We start from the raw sequence: 19206 nt of genomic DNA, 5'->3' as shown, positions 1-19206 counted from the left end.
TCATATATCAGACCTGGGTTCCATTCCCAGCACCCACATGGCAGCTCACAACCCACAGCTACAGGTCCAGGGGACCCAGCCCCTTCTGCACAGACTCCAGGCATTCCCACAGTGCACTTACAGACATGTAGGCTCACACTCACACACATCAAATAGAAATGAATCAAGCAGCAGCAGCAGCCTCCAGAACCCCTGGAGCAGTGTCCACATTGGAGGCAGGTGGGACTGAGCTGCTGCTGGAGTCTACTGCTCCCATCTGGGCTGGCCAGATGTACAACGTGGGGCAGGGACAGTCACACAAACACCTGTGTATACCACTTTCAGATTTTGAGTTTCAGAATGAAGAGAAAAGCATGTCTGGAACCCCATTGAAGCCTGGATAACCAAGTCCCAAGGCCCTTTTTGGATAGGGCTCCTCCCTGCTCCTTCAGCTCCTCCCATCAGCCCTGAGTCAGGAAGCAGAGCCAGCCATTACCACTTTATTCTGAACTTCAGGTCTGCAGCAGGGCCTGGGCTGACTCTGGGACATGGGAAAGAAGGGAGGAAGACAATAGAGGATCCAGGAATGCAGAACCCAGGAGTGATGGAGGAGGGAACTGGATGTCCCTCAGTGAGGGTGGCTGTGGGGTAGAGATGACTGGTACTGGGCACCCAGGAGAACTGACCCAGGCTGTCCTCAGACCCTGCAGTAGACCTGTTCCCTTGCTGTAGGTTGAAAATGCTCCAGAGAAGGTCTGGAGGGTTCATCAGGTGCAGCCACTCTCCGTCTCATTGGCCTCAACCAGATGAATCCTGATGCTGCAGACACAGTGTTTCATGGTCAACCAGATGAATCATGATGCTGCAGACACAGTGTTTCATGATCAACCAGATGAATCCTGATGCTGCAGACACAGTGTTTCATGGTCAACCAGATGAATCCTGATGAATCATGATGCTGCAGACACAGTGTTTCATGATCAACCAGATGAATCCTGATGCTGCAGACACAGTGTTTCATGGTCAACCAGATGAATCCTGATGCTGCAGACACAGTGTTTCATGGTCAATCAGATGAATCCTGATGCTGCAGACACAGTGTTTCATGGTCAACCAGATGAATCCTGATGCTGCAGACACAGTGTTTCATGGTCTTTCCCTCTGTGCTCCTTGTCCTCACTTGGGTCTTTCTTATCACCTTGTGCTGTTTCCTTGATGCTCCCTGGTGGATTTTTCTCTAAACATGGAACCCGAGATCTGGAAAAGAGCAGGGTTATATACCCATTCCTAGCATAGGAAACAGAATAACTAGATCCCCTAAATGAGAGTGTGAAGGTTTTTGTATGTTTGTTTTTTGTTTTGTTTTTTTTTTTTGGGTTTTTTGTTTTTTTTTTTTTTTTTTTTTTTTTGGTTTTTCGAGACAGGGTTTCTCTGTGTAGCTTTGTGCCTTTCCTGGAATTCACTTGGTAGCCCAGGCTGGCCTCGAACTCACAAAGATCCGCCTGGCTCTGCCTCCCAAGTGCTGGGATTAAAGACGTGTGCCACCACCGCCTGGCAAGTGTGAAGTTTTTATACTTGCTTATATAACTGGCAATAATCAAATATTGTGGGTGTTGCTAAAGGAAACCTGTAACACCTAATCATAGAAAATGGAAATTGAGGACCAGTTGTTTAACAGAAACCACTAGTAACTGTAACAGACCCCAGACCTTAGCACAGCTGACCCGTCATGGAAGTGTGCATCATCTGCCAAAACTCAAACAAAGGCCTGATCCATTCCAGTCCATTGTTAAGGGAAAGTCTCTGAATGTACTCACCTTGCCTTTTAGGCTTCTGTTCTTCTACTTCTGGCTAAGCATTCTTGTTAACTGAAGTATGTCGACCCAAAGTACCGGTTTTTTTTTGTGCTTAAAAGCTCTACCTGAGGCTCGGTGCTATGCAGGGATCCCTAATACCCAATGTAGTTGCTGACTAGTTAATAAAGACTTTCTATTTACTTAAATCCGTGTCTGAAAATTCTTCTCTGGTGAGTTCCCCATAACATTTCTGGAAGTCCCAAGGACATCCAGAGCAAGACCTGAAGACACAAAAGATCTCAGAGCCCCTTGGAATAGGGAAGAATGTGGTGGTCAAGGAGCTCCTAGGGCAGTGGTCCTCAATCTGTCTCAACCCTTTTCAGGTCGAAGGGCCCTTTCAAAAGGGTCATACATCGGAGTTGCTGCATATCAAATATTTACATTGCAATTATATCAGTAGCAAATTACAGTTATGAAGGGGTAACAACAATAATTTTATGGTTGGAAGTCACCTCAATATGAGGAAGTGTGTTAAAGGGTCACAGCATTAGGAAGGTTGATAGCCACTGTCCTGAGGGGTGTACGACCTGAGTTCAGGGTCCTGACACACTCTTTGATTCATTGCCCCCTAACACTTCAGAGGAGTCTGATGTTTCCACCCCAAAAGGAAACAAACTAGAAAGTCACCTGGTCTGTCATATCTGGAAGTGAGTCTGGTTAAGGCGTGTTCTCTTTGGACACGAGGAGAGGTCTGACAAGACCACTGTTCCATTGTCTGGAATTTGTGAGACTTCACTTGATTCCCAGTCTGTTCAGGTGTATGAATGTGTGGTGGTCACCACTGGTTATCTTCATTCTCTCTCTCTCTCTCTCTCTCTCTCTCTCTCTCTCTCTCTCTCTCTCTGTCTGTGTGTGTGTGTGTGTATGTGTGTGTGTGCGCGTCAGTGTCTGTGTTTCTGTGTATGTCTCTCTCTCTCTCTGTGTTTCTGTGTATGTGTCTGTCTGTCTGTGTGTGTGTTTCTGTCAGTTCTGGTTCTCTGTATTGGCCGGTGGCTTTCTCTCATATGAGAAATCCCTGCATTAAGACCCGTGCATTTCTATTGGAGACCCAAATCTCTTTTCCTCCTGCCAAGTCACCCAGAGACAAACACAAACAAAACAACATAAACAAGGACCCTCCCCATCCTCCCTGAGTGGGAGCACTTGCTTGGCTCATTGCTTGACTCCTGCTCATGGTCAAGGTTGGTCTCTGAGGAGGTGAGGAGAGGCCAGGCTGCTCATTCAGGGCCCTCTGCCATCTAAGTTACTGCACACGGGAAATAGTTCCCAGGTGAGCATTCCCTCCACTCCATGTCTTGTGGGGGCCACTCCCCACCCTGACATTTCCCCAGAGTACTCTTGAGTGGAAGCAGTAGGAAATATTAGTTAGAAGGATGGAGGAGAGAGGAAAAGATAGAAAATAGAGGATAATCTTGAGAGGGCCTGTGTCCTAATCCACTGGGCCCTGACTCTTTGTGTCAAAGGGTTTTTAAAGAATGCCAAGGGGTGGAGCAAAAACCTCCCCAGCACAGGAAGTGCAGACATCTCAGACACCTGTACTCAGGCCCATGGTCCAATCATCTTCTCTATGCAGACCTGCCGGGTAAAGCCACCAGGAAACCTAAAATGGGCTCCAACAATGTCTGATCTAAGCAGTCCTGGGGAAGGGGAAATGTCCCCTGAGCTGAACTTGAAGGAAAAGAGAAATTTCCACTCCTTTCTCTTTCATGATTTATGTCTTCTTGTCACCTAATGGTCCATATGATTGGAAAACTCAAAACCCACCATTCTCAGAAGAAGGAGAGAGAGAGAGAGAGAGAGAGAGAGAGAGAGAGATCCCCAGGGTGGATCAGGGAGATTCCTGCCAGATAACACAGCTTGAACAAAATGCATTCTCTTCTTTCCAACACTGATCAAGGACACTTTAAACAATTTTCAATATGTAATTTTAGAAAGATTAAAGACTACTGCTAGAATTATTTCCTTTGTCACAAGTTGGCCCCAGATATTAGAAAAAAGTTAAAAATATTAAAAGTATAAATAATTCCCAGTTGCTGGAGATAGCTCAAAGGTGTTTAACAACAGAGAACTGATTGGATCAAAACCTTTTGCATGAACTGAAAGCTATCATCACCTTCTCTGATGATGAGACACAGATTTACAGACACTTGCAAAATTTAGGTGTCTTAACCTCTGTCAGGAGAATATATCCTAGCTGAAAGTACTGCCTCCAATCAAAACATACAATAGGACTATATCACAGATTTACAACAACTAATCCACAGATGGGACATCTATGTCATATGCCCTGCCCCTAGAGGACCAGGGAGCAAGGGGACAAAATCTTGATATTATCCCCACTGTCCCTCATGCGCATCAGCCTCCAAGCGTGGACTGTGGAAGTGACAGAAAGGACAGTCAGACCTGTCTTGAAGAACAGACAGTCCTTTCACATCCAGCCATCATAGAACACTTACACCGTGATCAGGATTAACCTGACTCTGTTTAGACTCCACTTTTGCAGTAATAAGAACCTAACAAACCAAGTGAAAATAAAAGCAATGGTCTTCACCAACAAGGCATTTGTTTTTAGCCTCTGCCTTTCCTTTTCTTTTTCTCTTTTTTTTCGTTTTGTTGTGTTTCGTTTTTTGAGAGGCAGGTTCTCTCACCTTGTGACTCTGGTTGGCCTGAAATTTACTATGTAGACTAGGCTGGTCTCAAACTCACAAAGATCTGCCTGCTTTCCTCCAAAGTACTGGGGTTAAAGACATAAGCCACCACACCCAATCCACCTACCCTTTTAAAAATAAACTTTCACACACATTCTTGTGCCATATTTAAATTTGTGGTTTTTTCCTGATCTCTTTCTCTGTATTTCCTGGTTACTTTCTGTCTTAACTTTCATTTTTAAAACTCTTGTTATCGTTTAGGTTTTTCTCATAGTTGTAAAGCTCTTGACACAGACCACTTAATAACTTAATAATTTAAAACTGATGTAAGTTTATTAAAACTTTATTATAAAGAATTTGCAACTAGACAGGTATGATGGTGCATGCTTTTAATCATAGCACTTGGGAGATAGAGGCAGGCAGATCTCTGAGTTTTGAGGTCAGCCTGATCTACAGAGCTAATTCCATGACAGCCAGTATTACAGAGAAAGTATGTCTTAAAAGACTTTCAAAAAAAAAAAAAATGACACAGCCAAATTAAGCAGACCCAAGTTTACAAGCATTCTAATGGGAAACTCAAGATATAGGACATGATCTTAGTTCCTGTGGATACAGTTAGAATAGCCATCCTGATTCATAATTTTCATTTAGCTAAAGAATGGTATTAACTGTTATCAGTTGATTAATTTCAACATGTAACTTAAGGGCTAAAGAGATGACTCAGTGATTAAGAGCCCTGGCTGAACTTGCAGAGAACCGGAGTTCAGTTAATTCTCAGCAACTGCGTGGTGTTTCAGGACAACCTGTAACCCCAGCTCCCGTGGATTCTCTGGCCATGGAGGAAGGGTGCCTGCACTCCACACAACAAAGACATTGTCCTGTGACATGGATGGTATGGAATTTGTATTAGGTCAAGGTTGAATAAGGTCACATTCATAATAACAAATGTGTTAGTTTTGTTAATCTCCTTTGGATTGAAAACAGGACAAAGCTGAAATAGTCTCTTGTTTTCATATAATCATTTTAAATTACCCCCTGTGGGGGCTTTATCATATAAACATACATTTTATAGCGCGAAATTTTATCCACAAGTGGAAGACAGATATCGATCAGATAATAGTCACAGCGCACAGCAGGACGTGAAGACCAAAGGGCACATGACCAATGACTTGAAAAAGATCAGGAGAACTGGAGCAAGAAAGACTCAGGAGATGACTGTGTGAAATCCGTGTTTTCCTGGGGGCGGGGAGGCATTGAAATCACAAACCGGAAGCTGTGATTTTTCCCTAGGTTCCCTGGTGAAGCCAGGGCACTGGCTGGACAGACACTAGGTGTGTCTTTTCACTGCGGAGGAGGCTGCCTTTCTCCTGAAGCTGGAAGGCAGGGTGAAGCGGAGGAATGTGGGAGGACTCTACACAACCTGCCCCATCTCTCCTTTCTGTTGCTAGTGGGTCCAGCTCAGCACCACGTGCAGCGGCATCCTCCTCTTTGCCTTTCAGGATTCTTTATACCTGTCTCCTGCTTCAGCCCTGAGGGGGAGTGCAGGGAAGGGACCATGCCTTGTGGGATGAAGGAGGACCAGGGTCACACTGAATGGGGAGGAGAGCCACGTGGAACCAGGAGAGTGACCTCCCACAGATTTAGAGAAACTGAAGCTTGACATGGTAAAGGCTAGAGACTGTGAGGGCTTGGAGGTGGGGAGTGGTCTGGCTGGGTTTATACCCCTGGGAGCAAAACCGGAACTCTGACTGAATGAACAGCAGCGTTTCTCTTTGAGTCAGCAGAGCTAAATTTAGGCTTAGGTTTTTTGTTTTTGTTTTTTCCTGCTCACCCCTGGATCCTGCAGGGTCTGAAGAAAGGAGTCATGACCTGGGCTGGAGTCTCCAAGCTCCATCACAGCACCCAGGCTCTGCGGCTGCACTCATTGTTCTTCTGGTCAGCCTGTGAGGGTGTCTGGCAAGTGAGTTCAGGTGACCTGACTGGAGGAGCCTGGATACTGGGACCAGCATGGAGGAGCCTGAGTCCTGGGTGTCCATAATGGCTCTATGTAGTGTCCTGTCCCCCATGCTGGCTCTCTACAGCATGCTGCAGGGCAGCTGTACTTTTGAGTCGGCACCCCACCCTGCCCCTCCCAGACACAGAGAAGAAGAGTGAGAGAAAATGTTACTGCTACAGAATCCACAGGGTCTGGGGAAAGCTGGGCAGGGAGCAGACTTGCTTCCTACTCTGCCCCAAGGGCCTTCTAACCCTCCCCGAACCTGAAGATCCACAACCTCTCCAGCTTTCCCAGGTCGCTCAGCCCTTACCCTCCCTTCCCATCTTCCGGCAGATCACAGATCATGCTTTTTTTAATATTTTTATTTCATTGATTCCTCTAATGTGTTTTCTTTGTTTGTTTATTCATTTATTGTGTGGCAGGGTCACATTCTGTGTAACCCAGGATGACTTTGATTTGCAGAGATCTCCTTCTTCAGGCTCCTGGGGGCTGGGTCTACAGGCTTGTCACCAAGCCAAGCTTCATTTCCCACCTGATTTCCTGAACAAACATCCAGTTCACCTCCAGGCTCTCCCCATCAAGAAAGCCTACTCAATTTTACACAGGAAAGTGCAATAGTACTTACTTACTGGGACCTGAGACCACATCACAGAGAACCTGGGCCCTCTCATTCACAGAGCCCAAAACAGGCCCCACCCTCCACCAGCCATCTCATGGAAGAAGATTTGGGGAGAATGCGTGAAAGGGGTTGTGTTTCAACATCCCCCTTTTCAATTTTTAGGGTAATTATAATACACACTTCAAAAAAGCCCCTGAAAATTATTATTTATTTTAGGTTTCAGGCTCACACACACCCACACAGGAGAGTGCATGTGTGCGTCCTCACTAGGACTTCCTGCCTGTTTGTGCAGTCTGCTGAACAGAACAGCTCTAGGACCCTGTGTCTTCCGTTGCTGTTAGGGAAAGTCTGGGAGACCAGGGCCATAGTGTGCTGGAAACAACTGCCTGAGGAAGGGGAGAGAGATCGGGACTTCTAGAAGGTCACAGACAGAGATCTCCTCTTGAGAATATGTTAGGGGTGTAGTTTAACATGGGAGAATCTGAGATCTGATGCCCAATGTTGTTGTGTGGAGAGACCCAATGGGAACACGGATGAGCCTTCTCATGCCAGGTTGCAGCATTACTCCAGGAGGCCTTTCCTGAACTCCCAGGCTCCATGATGAATTTACCACGTGTTCTGTGATGCCTCCCTTTCCCTGTGAATTCCATTCCTCACCCTTGCATAGCAAGGGACTTTACCCACTGAGCCATCCTCCCATCCCCCAACACTGACCTTTTGATACTCTAGCTGCCAGTTCCATAGACTATGTTCTGCTCAGACACCCTGAACTGAATGAAACAAGCTCCCGAATGCCTCACCTCCACATCCCACCACCAGGACACTTGCCTTGTGCTCACTCCAGGAATGTTTGTAAAGTTATTGTCACACAGTCCACTGGGACTCCCCATGTTACTCTTTCTGTCTCACTTCCCTCCCACAACATGCAGTTGAGTGGCTGCTGAGATTTTTATTCAAAGGGAAAGTGAGCTAGGAATGTATTCATGGTGGTTTAGTGGATTAGTCTCTGTGGTCAAACTCTTTAATATACAGTTGATAGTGACATGCAGGAACCACAAGCTGACTGTATTGACTCACTGAATACCACAACACAAGCAACATCTTGAAGGGACATGTGGATTAGCATGTACACTAGCATGCATTGGCGCCTGCATGGCAGAAAGGATGAAGTTTGATGTAATACAGACAAAGATGTAGAGCATCAGCTCAAGATCAACACCAGCATCTGTGGAGTTGATCTCGGGCCTCATCCAGAGGCTGCCTGCCACCCTCATATTCTTCCAGTGAAGTCCAAGGATGCCACACCCAAAAAGTTCTCCAACTCTGCAGAGGAGAACTTGACAGAAGCTGTGTGGTGCTGTGACACAGCTGGCGTCCCCAGATAGACAGCACAACTCACAGAAACATGTGTGGTGTCTGAGAGTTTTCAAATGACAGATCCTGGAAAGGAGTCAGGTTTCATACAATGATTGACAGGCTTTCTTCTCGTGACTCAAAAGAGGAAAGATGACTTCATCTTGTCAGTTTCAGTGACTCCTGCCTGTCTGCCTGTCTGTCCATCTGCCACAGGAAGTTGTTTTTTTGTTTGTTTGTTTTTGTTTTTGTGTTTTGTTTTTGTTTTTTCATAGAGCAGACAGACACACAGGTTGGCCACTCTAGATCAATGAGCTGTGCCAAGCTCTTTCCACAGGCTCAGCACATACATTGTAAACAATTCTCTATATCACGTTCTGAGTCAGACACTGAAAATCAGACCTCTCACTCATGGGAATAGCTACATTGGTGTAATTTTCAAATCAGCAAGGAGTTTATTCCTAAATCTCAAAGATGAATGGGCATCAGAGGCTGTGCATTCATCTCTTGGGTCTGCTAGAATTTGAAAACAAAAAGTGCTGTGAGCTGACCCAGGTAAGAATCTCCTGGATGGTGGGCTGGAGAGATGGCTTGGCAGTTAAGAGCACTGGATGCTCTTCTAGAGGACCCGGGTTCAATTCCCAGCACCCACATGGCAGCCCACAACTCTCTGTAATTCAAGTTCCAGTGGATCTGTCTCCCTCACAGAGACATGCAGGTCAAACACGAATGCATATAAAAATAAAAAATAAAATAAAAATTCTCATGGATGACCTATGTAATCATGACATACTGAGATTATTGTATAAAAAAATAAACAAACTATGGGTAGGCTGGAGAGATGGCTCAGTGATGAAGGTCACTAGATGCTTTTCCACAGGACCCACATTCAATAACTAACATCCACATGGTGCTCACAATCACCTGTAACTCTAGTTCCAGGGGGCCTGACACCCTCTTTTGACTTCCATGGGCAACTAGCATGTACATGGTGCCCACATATATACACTTAGACAAAACACTCATACACATAAGGTAATAAAAAATTTTAAAAACATCTATGAACTTTTCTCCTGAGCTAAATCACAAGGTCTGGAGAGAATATCTTCTTGTGTATAATGTTATTTATTAGAGACAGACATTAAAAATAACTTTCTTGGAAGAAGTCTACATACACAGGAAAAAGAATAGTTAAGGGGAAATGTATAGTCATAAATGCTTACATGAAAAGTAAGTAAGTCTTCCAGTCAACAATCTTAATTTATACCCAAAACATAAATGCTGAGCAAAGTAACCTCTGGAAATCAGAAGACAGAAAACAAGAAGGATAAGAGAAGAATCTTCAAAAATAGAAAACATAGACACACCAGAAGAAAATCAGTGAAGCAGAAAACAACACAATGAGGACACTGGTTCCTTTCCCCGGAGCTCCCTGCCCTCACTCTGACATTGAAGGACAAGGAGTATTCAGTGATCCTCAAGTCGGTAAATGCAGTGCACCTAATGAAGAGAATGAAGGGCAAAGGTTCATGATTAACCAACAAATGTAGAGAAGGGCGTGAAAACTTAACACACTTTCTGATAAAATCTGTTAATAAACAGGATATGGGAAAAACATCCTTAAACACACACACACACACACACACACACACACACACACACACACAAAGACTTACACAACCATACAGCTAACCGAATAGTTGACAATGAGAAGTTGAACTCAGGAAGGTATCTGTTTTCACCACTTGTACCCAATTTAGCATTAGAAGTCGTAGCTAGTGTACTTGGGCAAGAAAAAGAAATAAAATGCACCTAGACTGAAAGTGAATATGTTGAGTCTCTACTTGCATATGACATGATAGTATATTTAGAAAACTCTGATGAGTCCAGCAAAGTGAAGTTAAGAGTAACAAATTGAGCATAAAGTGTAAGGATTTAAAAAAAAAATCAGCTTCATTTACATACACTAACAACATTTGACCTGAAAATTAAATTAGGCAACTATTTCATTGGTATGAGTCGTAGGTCAGTCACAACCATCATGAGGAGGAAAATAGAATGTACAGCATTTCAAGAAGAAGAAAATTCAACATAAAAACAGAGCCCAGGGACAGAAAAATAAACCCCCAAATGCACAATAAGGAGATAATACGGTGACAGGGACAAGTATTTTAGCAATTATAATAGCTATCAATTATGAAATCAATCAACTAAATAACTTAAACACTTAGGTTGAACCTTTAAAACACTAATCTAACAAAACATGGTTTTCAAGACACTCTTAAAATTAAAACAAATAGGTTAAACATTAAGGAGTTACTTAGCAAGTGATGGTTCATCTTGGCAGGCAAGTTGAAGAGTCACCTAGAAGACGCCTCTCTAGGCACGTCTGCCTGGGAGTAGTTAGGTGAGAAGATCCACCCTAAACACCTGAAGCGCCATCTCCTGGGCTGGGGTCCCAGACTGAATAAAAAGTAGAAAGCGAGCCAAGCACTGGTGTTCATATCTTCTCCATGTCCTGGCGGTGGGTGCGACGTCAGCATCCACCCCTGGTTCTTGCCCCCATGACTCCCCAGCCTGGTGGATGGTACTGTTGATGCTGGAGGGAAAATCAACCTGAATTTCCCCAAGTTGCTTTTGTCTCATAGCTTTTTACAGCAACTAGAAATGTAACTACTACATGGTACATAATCAAGATAAGCTGTTTTACTGTAGAAATAAATACCAAACAATATTTACTGTATGCTTAAAAAACAGTTGTGGTGGGTAGTTTTTAATATGTTTTACATTGGATTGCCTCCCCGCATACACACAAAACTTTGGAAAAAACTTTAATAATAGTATAAAGGGTTACATCTGTCACAAATAAATAAAATAGAAAAATATCACTTTATATATTAACAGGTTTAAAAACTTGTTTTTAAGAAGGTATGCGGGCGGTCACTATGAGCTGCCTGGCTATGAGGCGCTTGGGCAGGGATGCACTGAGGCTTGGCAGCAGACACTCCTGTCTATGCACACGTGAGTAGTAGGAAGAAGGTTTCTGTGATGGAGACCTCAAAGCTCACAGCTCACTCAGCAGCAGCATCACCTGAACTTCAGAAGCTTGCTCTTTAACTATTTTTACAAATGTTTGCTTTTCTTTATTTGGATCCTTCTCATCTACTAAAATCCCATGGAAAATACACCCTAAAGTACTTTCTTGACATAGATCTTCCTGTGTTAGCCTCTCCCTGGATATTGCTATATCTTTCACCTTGGCTTTGGCCTCCAACAGAGTGACACGCACAAGTCCTTCTTCCCTGTCCTCAGGTAGGATAACTGGAGATAGGAACTGCATTGTCAGCTCTCAGGTACTAAGTCCTCTGAGTGGATGTCTGAGATAGCCCTTGGGAACTGGTACTGGCCCTGAGGCTGCCATCCAGTTCAATCCTGTTCATGCTATGAAGGTGCAAAACACCAGCCATGGATTCAGCCCCAGAGATGATTTTACTAAATGTGGGCTACAGATATGGCATTCAGAAATATAAACATTTAAAATGCATGTGGTACTTGAGAAACTTTCCCAGCTCAATTCCCAAGTGTCAAAGGTGAAACTTCACTGGTGGTATGAATGGGGGTAACAAGGTTATACAAGTGACCCTGGTGTGGTCTCATTTATGCAAGTGACTAACTTGGTAATTAGTCTAATCTTCTGTGACATCACAGGCCTCAGTTTCTGATCATTAGAGTTGGGACACTATCCTGTCCAGGACCACTTGGTTGGATTGAAAATTCCTGAAAGGTGATGAGAAAAATCATAGACCAGGGCCTGCCCACTAAAACCTAAGATTCTTCAGACTCCATATGTAGATGTCATCATTTCACTCCCACTCAACACCACACCAGCCTCCAACATTCACTTGAGGTAATTAATGGGCACTTAACTGATAACTGGGTGGATTCATGAATGACTACAGGAACACTATGTTGTAACAATCACTGAGGGTGAATATGAATACGTAGTTTTGGGCATGGAGGTGGGAGGAAGAAACAATCTTGGCAACCTTGGCAACCTAGGTGGGACACAAACACTCTGCCCTCTCTCAGGCTGGGCAGGGAGACATCCTGTCCAGTCATCACCTGATTCCCTCTCAGGCTACACCTGATCCTTGCAGGAGACACCAGCTTTTTCTATCATTCCTGCTTCTGCTGGTGACAGTCCCTGGGTCAGTGCAGGTGAGTTCTGGGAAGGGACCTCTGTGGCTCTGGGAGGACCTGGGGACACTGGGGGCATGGGCCAGTCAGTGCATCGTCTGATCTCTGTGCACTGTGGAGTTGGACAGAAAAGAACCCTTGAGGTTCTAAAAGAAGTGGGTAGAGCCCCAGGGATCCAGGAGTGACCCTCCAAGAATGCTAGGAGAAGATAGGATTAAAGATTGAGATGTTAGGCACAACAAAAAGGAAATGCTTGAATTCGAAGCAGCCCAGGTTTCTGGAGAAATCTGCAGGCATCCACATGAATTGCTTAGGCTTCTTCTCCTCTTCTTGAAAGCTTGAATCATTCTTGTCGACAGCTGGGTACAGCATGAAGATCCATGGCCTGGGTGCAGTAACCAGGCTCAGTGTGCTGGCTTTTGATCTGCTTCTTCTGGTGGTCCTGTGGGGCTGTCAAAGCACACCTCCTCCCTCAGGTGAGTTCCTGGGATCTGACTGGGGGATGAGGGGGGAGAAGTGTAGACTTAGAGCCACAGTGACTAGGAGAGCCAGGCTTCCCTGAGGAAACGCTTTTGGCTCTCTTCAGCCACCTACTACTTCTGTGGGCTTCTTCTGGGTCTCCAGGCTTGTTCTTGACCTCACCTCACACAGTCCCAGGACTTGTGGAGGAGCCGAAGACTAAGGACAATTAGTTACTGCAGAGTAGGAGACGGGGCTAGAAAATTGGGAGGTCAAGATGGCGGATAGAAATCACTGAACAGTGCTGTGACTGGATGGAATGGGGAATGGGTGTGATCCCTCTAGGAAATCAGCAGACAAACTCCTGAACCCAGGCTTCGTGCACTCTGCAAACTATCTTCTTAATCCCCTACAATCCCCCAAAGTTCCCTGGGCTCTTTGCCCTTGAACATTCACAGCAGATCAAAACACCTAAGGTCTTACCATCCACCCACACACTGGCCTTTGTCTGTCTATCTGTTTGTTCAAAGGCAGACCTGGAAATCACTGAGTGAACCTGCCTACCGATCTAAGCAGTCACCTTGCTCACCTCTAAAGACTCTTCCACCACACCCAGTTTGACTCACTAGCCTGGGATCCCAGCTTTCTCATGAATGGAAGCATCCCGCCTCCTTCCTGATCATGAATCCCTGTGTTGAGTAATTAATTATTAAAGTCCAGCAACATCTGATCGGCTGACTATCATACACATACACGGAAAGAAGTAAATCTTATTTATTTTATTCTTTGCAATAATTATTTACTAATGGGACACTGTCTGTGTTCATGTTGAGTGCCACACAACTTCTCCTACCTTAAAAACAGATTGGATGTGAACACACTATTCTTACTTCAAATGGATTTGGGATAGGGGACAGGATCTGGCTATGCAACCCTTGTTGGCATACAAGTTTCTATGTAGAATAGGCGAGGGACAGAATTATAGATATCTTCCTGCCTCAATTTCTCAACTTAGATTGTATTCTATCTAACTTTAAACAGACATTTTGTAGCAGTATTGGAGCCTTGGCAAGGAGGTGGGAGGAAGAAACAATCTTGGCAACCTTGGCAACCTAGGTGGGACACAAACACTCTGCCCTCTCTCAGGCTGGGCAGGGAGACATCCTGTCCAGTCATCACCTGATTCCCTCTCAGGCTACACCTGATCCTTGCAGGAGACACCAGCTTTTTCTATCATTCCTGCTTCTGCTGGTGACAGTCCCTGGGTCAGTGCAGGTGAGTTCTGGGAAGGGACCGCTGTGGCTCTGGGAGGACCTGGGGACACTGGGGGCATGGGCCAGTCAGTGCATCGTCTGATCTCTGTGCACTGTGGAGTTGGACAGAAAAGAACCCTTGAGGTTCTAAAAGAAGTGGGTAGAGCCCCAGGGATCCAGGAGTGACCCTCCAAGAATGCTAGGAGAAGATAGGATTAAAGATTGAAATGTTAGGCACAACAAAAAGGAAATGCTTGAATTCGAAGCAGCCCAGGTTTCTGGAGAAATCTGCAGGCATCCACATGAATTGCTTAGGCTTCTTCTCCTCTTCTTGAAAGCTTGAATCATTCTTGTCAACAGCTGGGTACAGCATGAAGATCCATGGCCTGGGTGCAGTAACCAGGCTCAGTGTGCTGGCTTTTGATCTGCTTCTTCTGGTGATCCTGTGGGGCTGTCAATGCACACCTCCTCCCTCAGGTGAGTTCCTGGGATCTGACTCGGGGATGAGGGGGGAGAAGTGTAGACTTAGAGCCACAGTGACTAGGAGAGCCAGGCTTCCCTGAGGAAACACTTCTGGCTCTCTTCAGCCACCTACTACTTCTGTGGGCTTCTTCTGGGTCTCCAGGCTTGTTCTTGACCTCACCTCACACAGTCCCAGGACTTGTGGAGGAGCCGAAGACTAAGGACAATTAGTTACTGCACAGTAGGGGATGGGGCTAGAAAATTGGGAGGTCAAGATGGCGGATAGAAATCACTGAACAGTGCTGTGACTGGATGGAATGGGCAATGGGTGTAATCCCTCTAGGAAATCAGCAGACAAACTACTGAACCCAGGCTTTGTGCACTCTGCAAACTATCTTCTTCATCCCGTACAATCCCCCAAAGTTCCCTGGGCTCTTTGCCCTTGAGCATTCACAGCAGATCAAAACACCTAAGGTCTTACCATCCACCCATACACTGGCCTTTGTCTGTCTATCTGTTTGTTGTGAACCTGCCTACCGATCTAAGCAGTCACCTTGCTCACCTCTAAAGACTCTTCCACCACACCCAGTTTGACTCACTAGCCTGGGATCCCAGCTTTCTCATGAATGGAAGCATCCCGCCTCCTTCCTGATCATGAATCCCTGTGTTGAGTAATTAATTATTAAAGTCCAGCAACATCTAATCGGCTGACTATCATACACATACATGGAAAGAAGTAAATCTTATTTATTTTATTCTTTGCAATAATTATTTACTAATGGGATAGGGGACAGGATCTGGCTATGCAACCCTTGTTGGCATACAAGTTTCTATGTAGACTAGGCGAGGGACAGAATTATAGATATCCTTCTGCCTCAACTTCTCAACTTAGATTGTATTCCATCTGACTTCAAACAGACATTTTGTAGCAGTATTTGAGCCTCATGATATCAGTGTTGAAAACATGGAGTGTAAAATTATAACGCAAAACTCTCTTGCACATTCTAAACTGTGGATTCTTGGAACTATTGTTTCCTATGGCAGAAATTGTGTATCCTACAAATATTTCAATATCTCCATAGTGCTTGTTCACAGACAGTTGCTTCAGAGCCCTGTGGGAACCATAGGCACAGGTTAAACAGTGGACCAAGGATGTGGAGACTGATAGAAGATGAAGAGTCCATAAAGACCATGAGGTGGTCTCCTTGGGAATGGATCAAGCCCTCCCACCTTGGTTTCAAAATGTCTACTTACTGGCTAAGCACAGTCTTGGGTTTGGATCTTTCTGAAAGTCTTAGCCCCTCATTCTCATCTTCACTTTGAGTTCTGTGCCTTTCATGCTAAGTGTCTCTTGTCAGTGTCCTAACTGCAGCTCAGTCTCATTAGCTTCATGGTCATCCTCAGTACCAGGTTCTCTCTTTTTGGTGGAACCTGCTGCCACTTCTGGGGAAAAAATGACTTTCCAGATGCACTGGAGAGTTTCACCCATTTGTGGTGCTTTGGATCTATCTTCCTCCAAGCACAGGTGCCCAAAGCTGCCAGTTTTGCCTTAACTGGACTTTCTGCAGAATTCCTTGCTCCTGCTTTAGCCACATGGAGTCCATGTTTTGACCCAGCTCCTATGTAGATTTACCTTAGAGAGAATGGGTGCTCTTTTCAACATTATCCAGTTGACTGTGCAAGCTTTGTTGGCCTTTCATTCACAACCAAACCATAGCTCTGGGGCTACAGAAGGTTCATGTTCATGTCCATCAAATCTCTATTGAGACAAGAAGGACTCTGTCATTTAAGATGAATGACTTGGAAAGGACTGAAGAGAATAGCAGAAGGAAAGGAAGATGAAAAGTGGGGAAAGACAAAGAGATGGGAAGAAAATGGACCATCGAGGAGGCAGGGAGGGGACTGAGGAAGCTGGTTGAAGAAGGGAAGGAGTTCATAAAATCCCCACAATCCTGCTCACATAGAGCAGGTACTCGGGGCAGGGGGACTTGTTCTTTTTCTTTCTTTCTGTTTTTTTTTTTTTTTTTTTAAATAAAATCCTTATTTATTTTTATTAAACAAAACATGAAGAGAGCCAAACTGTAAAACTCAGCCACAAACAAAATTAACAATTGCTAAATAATGCTAACATTATATAATAGCATTTAAGCCAGGTGGCAGTTGTGCACACCTTTAATTCCAGTACTCTGGAGGCAAAGCCAGGCAGACCTCAGTGAGTTCAAGGCCAGCCTGGTCTACAGAGTGAGATCCAGGACAGGTACCAAAACTACACAGAGAAACCCTGTCTTGAAAAAAACCAAAAACCAAAACAAAACAAGAATATAATAGCATTTAAAACCCATTTGATTCTACTGTGATTGGGAATAATGCAAATATTATTCCAAAGGGATTATCTGAAAATTCAAAATTGGAACCATTGTTAACACTTTTGGGAAATTTTATGTGTTATCAGTCTAAGCTTTGTGGGTTTTTGGCTGATGATAAAATCTCCATGTTAATCTGAGCAATAAATAACGTAGCTCCTAAATTCACTGAAATATTTAACCATCTCAGTTTCTCTTTGCCTGCAAGAGTGGCTGTATGTCCATGGTATTTACTTGTTCTCAGCTTAGGCAATAACCTGTACAGTCAAGTGTAGCCAGAAGGTTTCTCTGGACCCGCCTGGCCCAGCCATCCCTCAGCCACTTATAAAATAATCATTCAGAGGCTTAATATTATTTACAAATTGTATGGCCTCTGGCAGGCCACTTGCCAGCTAGTTCTTACAGTTTAACTCAACCCATAACTATTCATCAATGTATCTCCATGTGTTCTGTGGCTTTACCTGTATCCTATTACATGTTGCTCCTAGGATGGCAGTCTGGCATCTCCCACACTTCACCTTTCTCTTTCCTGTCTGTCTCCTTGGATTTCCCACCTGCGAATAAGCTGCCCTGCCATAGGCCAAAGCAGCCTATTTATTAACCAATGGGAACACCATATATTCACAGTGTACAGAAAGAAACTCCCCAGCAGTCAAGAGAATCACATGCTTTCTTCTTTTGGCCAATTCTATTGATTTAGTTCCTTCTTATTGGCAGATAAATTCAGCTTATGTAGCAGCAAGTTTCCAGAGGGAACATTAATAAGATCCAGAAGACGTGATGATCTTGCTTAGCCCCTCTGGACTAATGGTAAAACAGGTTTTGATGCTGCTTTTCAGTTGTGCAAAATTGAAATCCCGGTGGCCCCACCTTGTTAATCTTGGATGCATTGCTGCAGTTTACCTCTACAAGTATAGCTTCCACAAGCAGAGATTCATCCTTCATGAGAATGACTTAAAAGTAGCTGCTGTGTTTCAGGATCAAGGGGCTTGACAGAGGCTTACAGTTCTCATCCAGGTAAAGTCAAATAACAGAGCTCTTGAAAGTGGGCATCACTACGGGGAAGTAGAATCCTTCTTGGTGACAGGGGCAGGTTGACTCATTGTAACTGATTCACTTTATTGTACCACCTCCTGACAATTTACAATACTACAACACTATCTTATACTTGCAATTAATTAATGCAAGAGGAAAGTGTACAGAATAGTACAAAATGGACTCCACTCTTTGGCTGTTACGAACAAAATGGTCTATTAAACTCAAGATCAAAGAGGGATTTGTTGCCATAGCACTAATAACAATATTACTAAAGTTTGGCCATTAGAATTTAATACACATGTAGTAGTTATCGCATGTCTTAATATTATTCTGTCCCAAGAATAGAGAATTTATTTACCTAAGTAGACAAAATTCTTGTCTATGCACCTTGTCTATTTAAGAATATCTTCTAGAAAAGAAATGGAGAATCATAAACACCGTGCAGTTTCCATCATAATTGATACTCCTGTATCTAAATTACAAGGAACTCATTTTCTTCAGACATTTGATCTCCATGAAAATGATGCAGTGTATCTCCATACCATCCTGAAAATGCTATAATCTCAAAAATGAGAAACTCTATTCTTTCTTTCTTATCTTTGAAAAGACGCTATAGTGTTTAATGTTTGCTTATTCTTTATTTGGGTGTTACCTAGTAAGTATTAAGAGCCTCCAAGATGATTTATTCTTCCTCTAATCAGCGGTTCTCTGTTCTTCAACTGTGTGTATGTGGGGGTGGGTGATAAAAGCAACTCCCTCCTTCCCTGCCTCCCATCAGCTTTATTATTATTATTATTCTCTCATATATTACTCTTGACCACAGTTTTCCTTCCTCCCTTCCCCCAGTCTCTCCTCCCCACATCTGCCCACCCCCAGATCCGTGGGCCCTCTAACTCCCCTCAGAGAGGAGCAGACCTCCCAAGGACATCAGTCACATATGGCATAACAAGCTACAATAAAACCATAAGTCCAGGTACATATCA

Source organism: Onychomys torridus, chromosome 19 (assembly GCF_903995425.1).
Source record: "Onychomys torridus chromosome 19, mOncTor1.1, whole genome shotgun sequence".
In the NCBI taxonomy this organism is placed as follows: Eukaryota; Metazoa; Chordata; class Mammalia; order Rodentia; family Cricetidae; genus Onychomys; species Onychomys torridus.
This window is presented reverse-complemented; position numbering follows the sequence as displayed.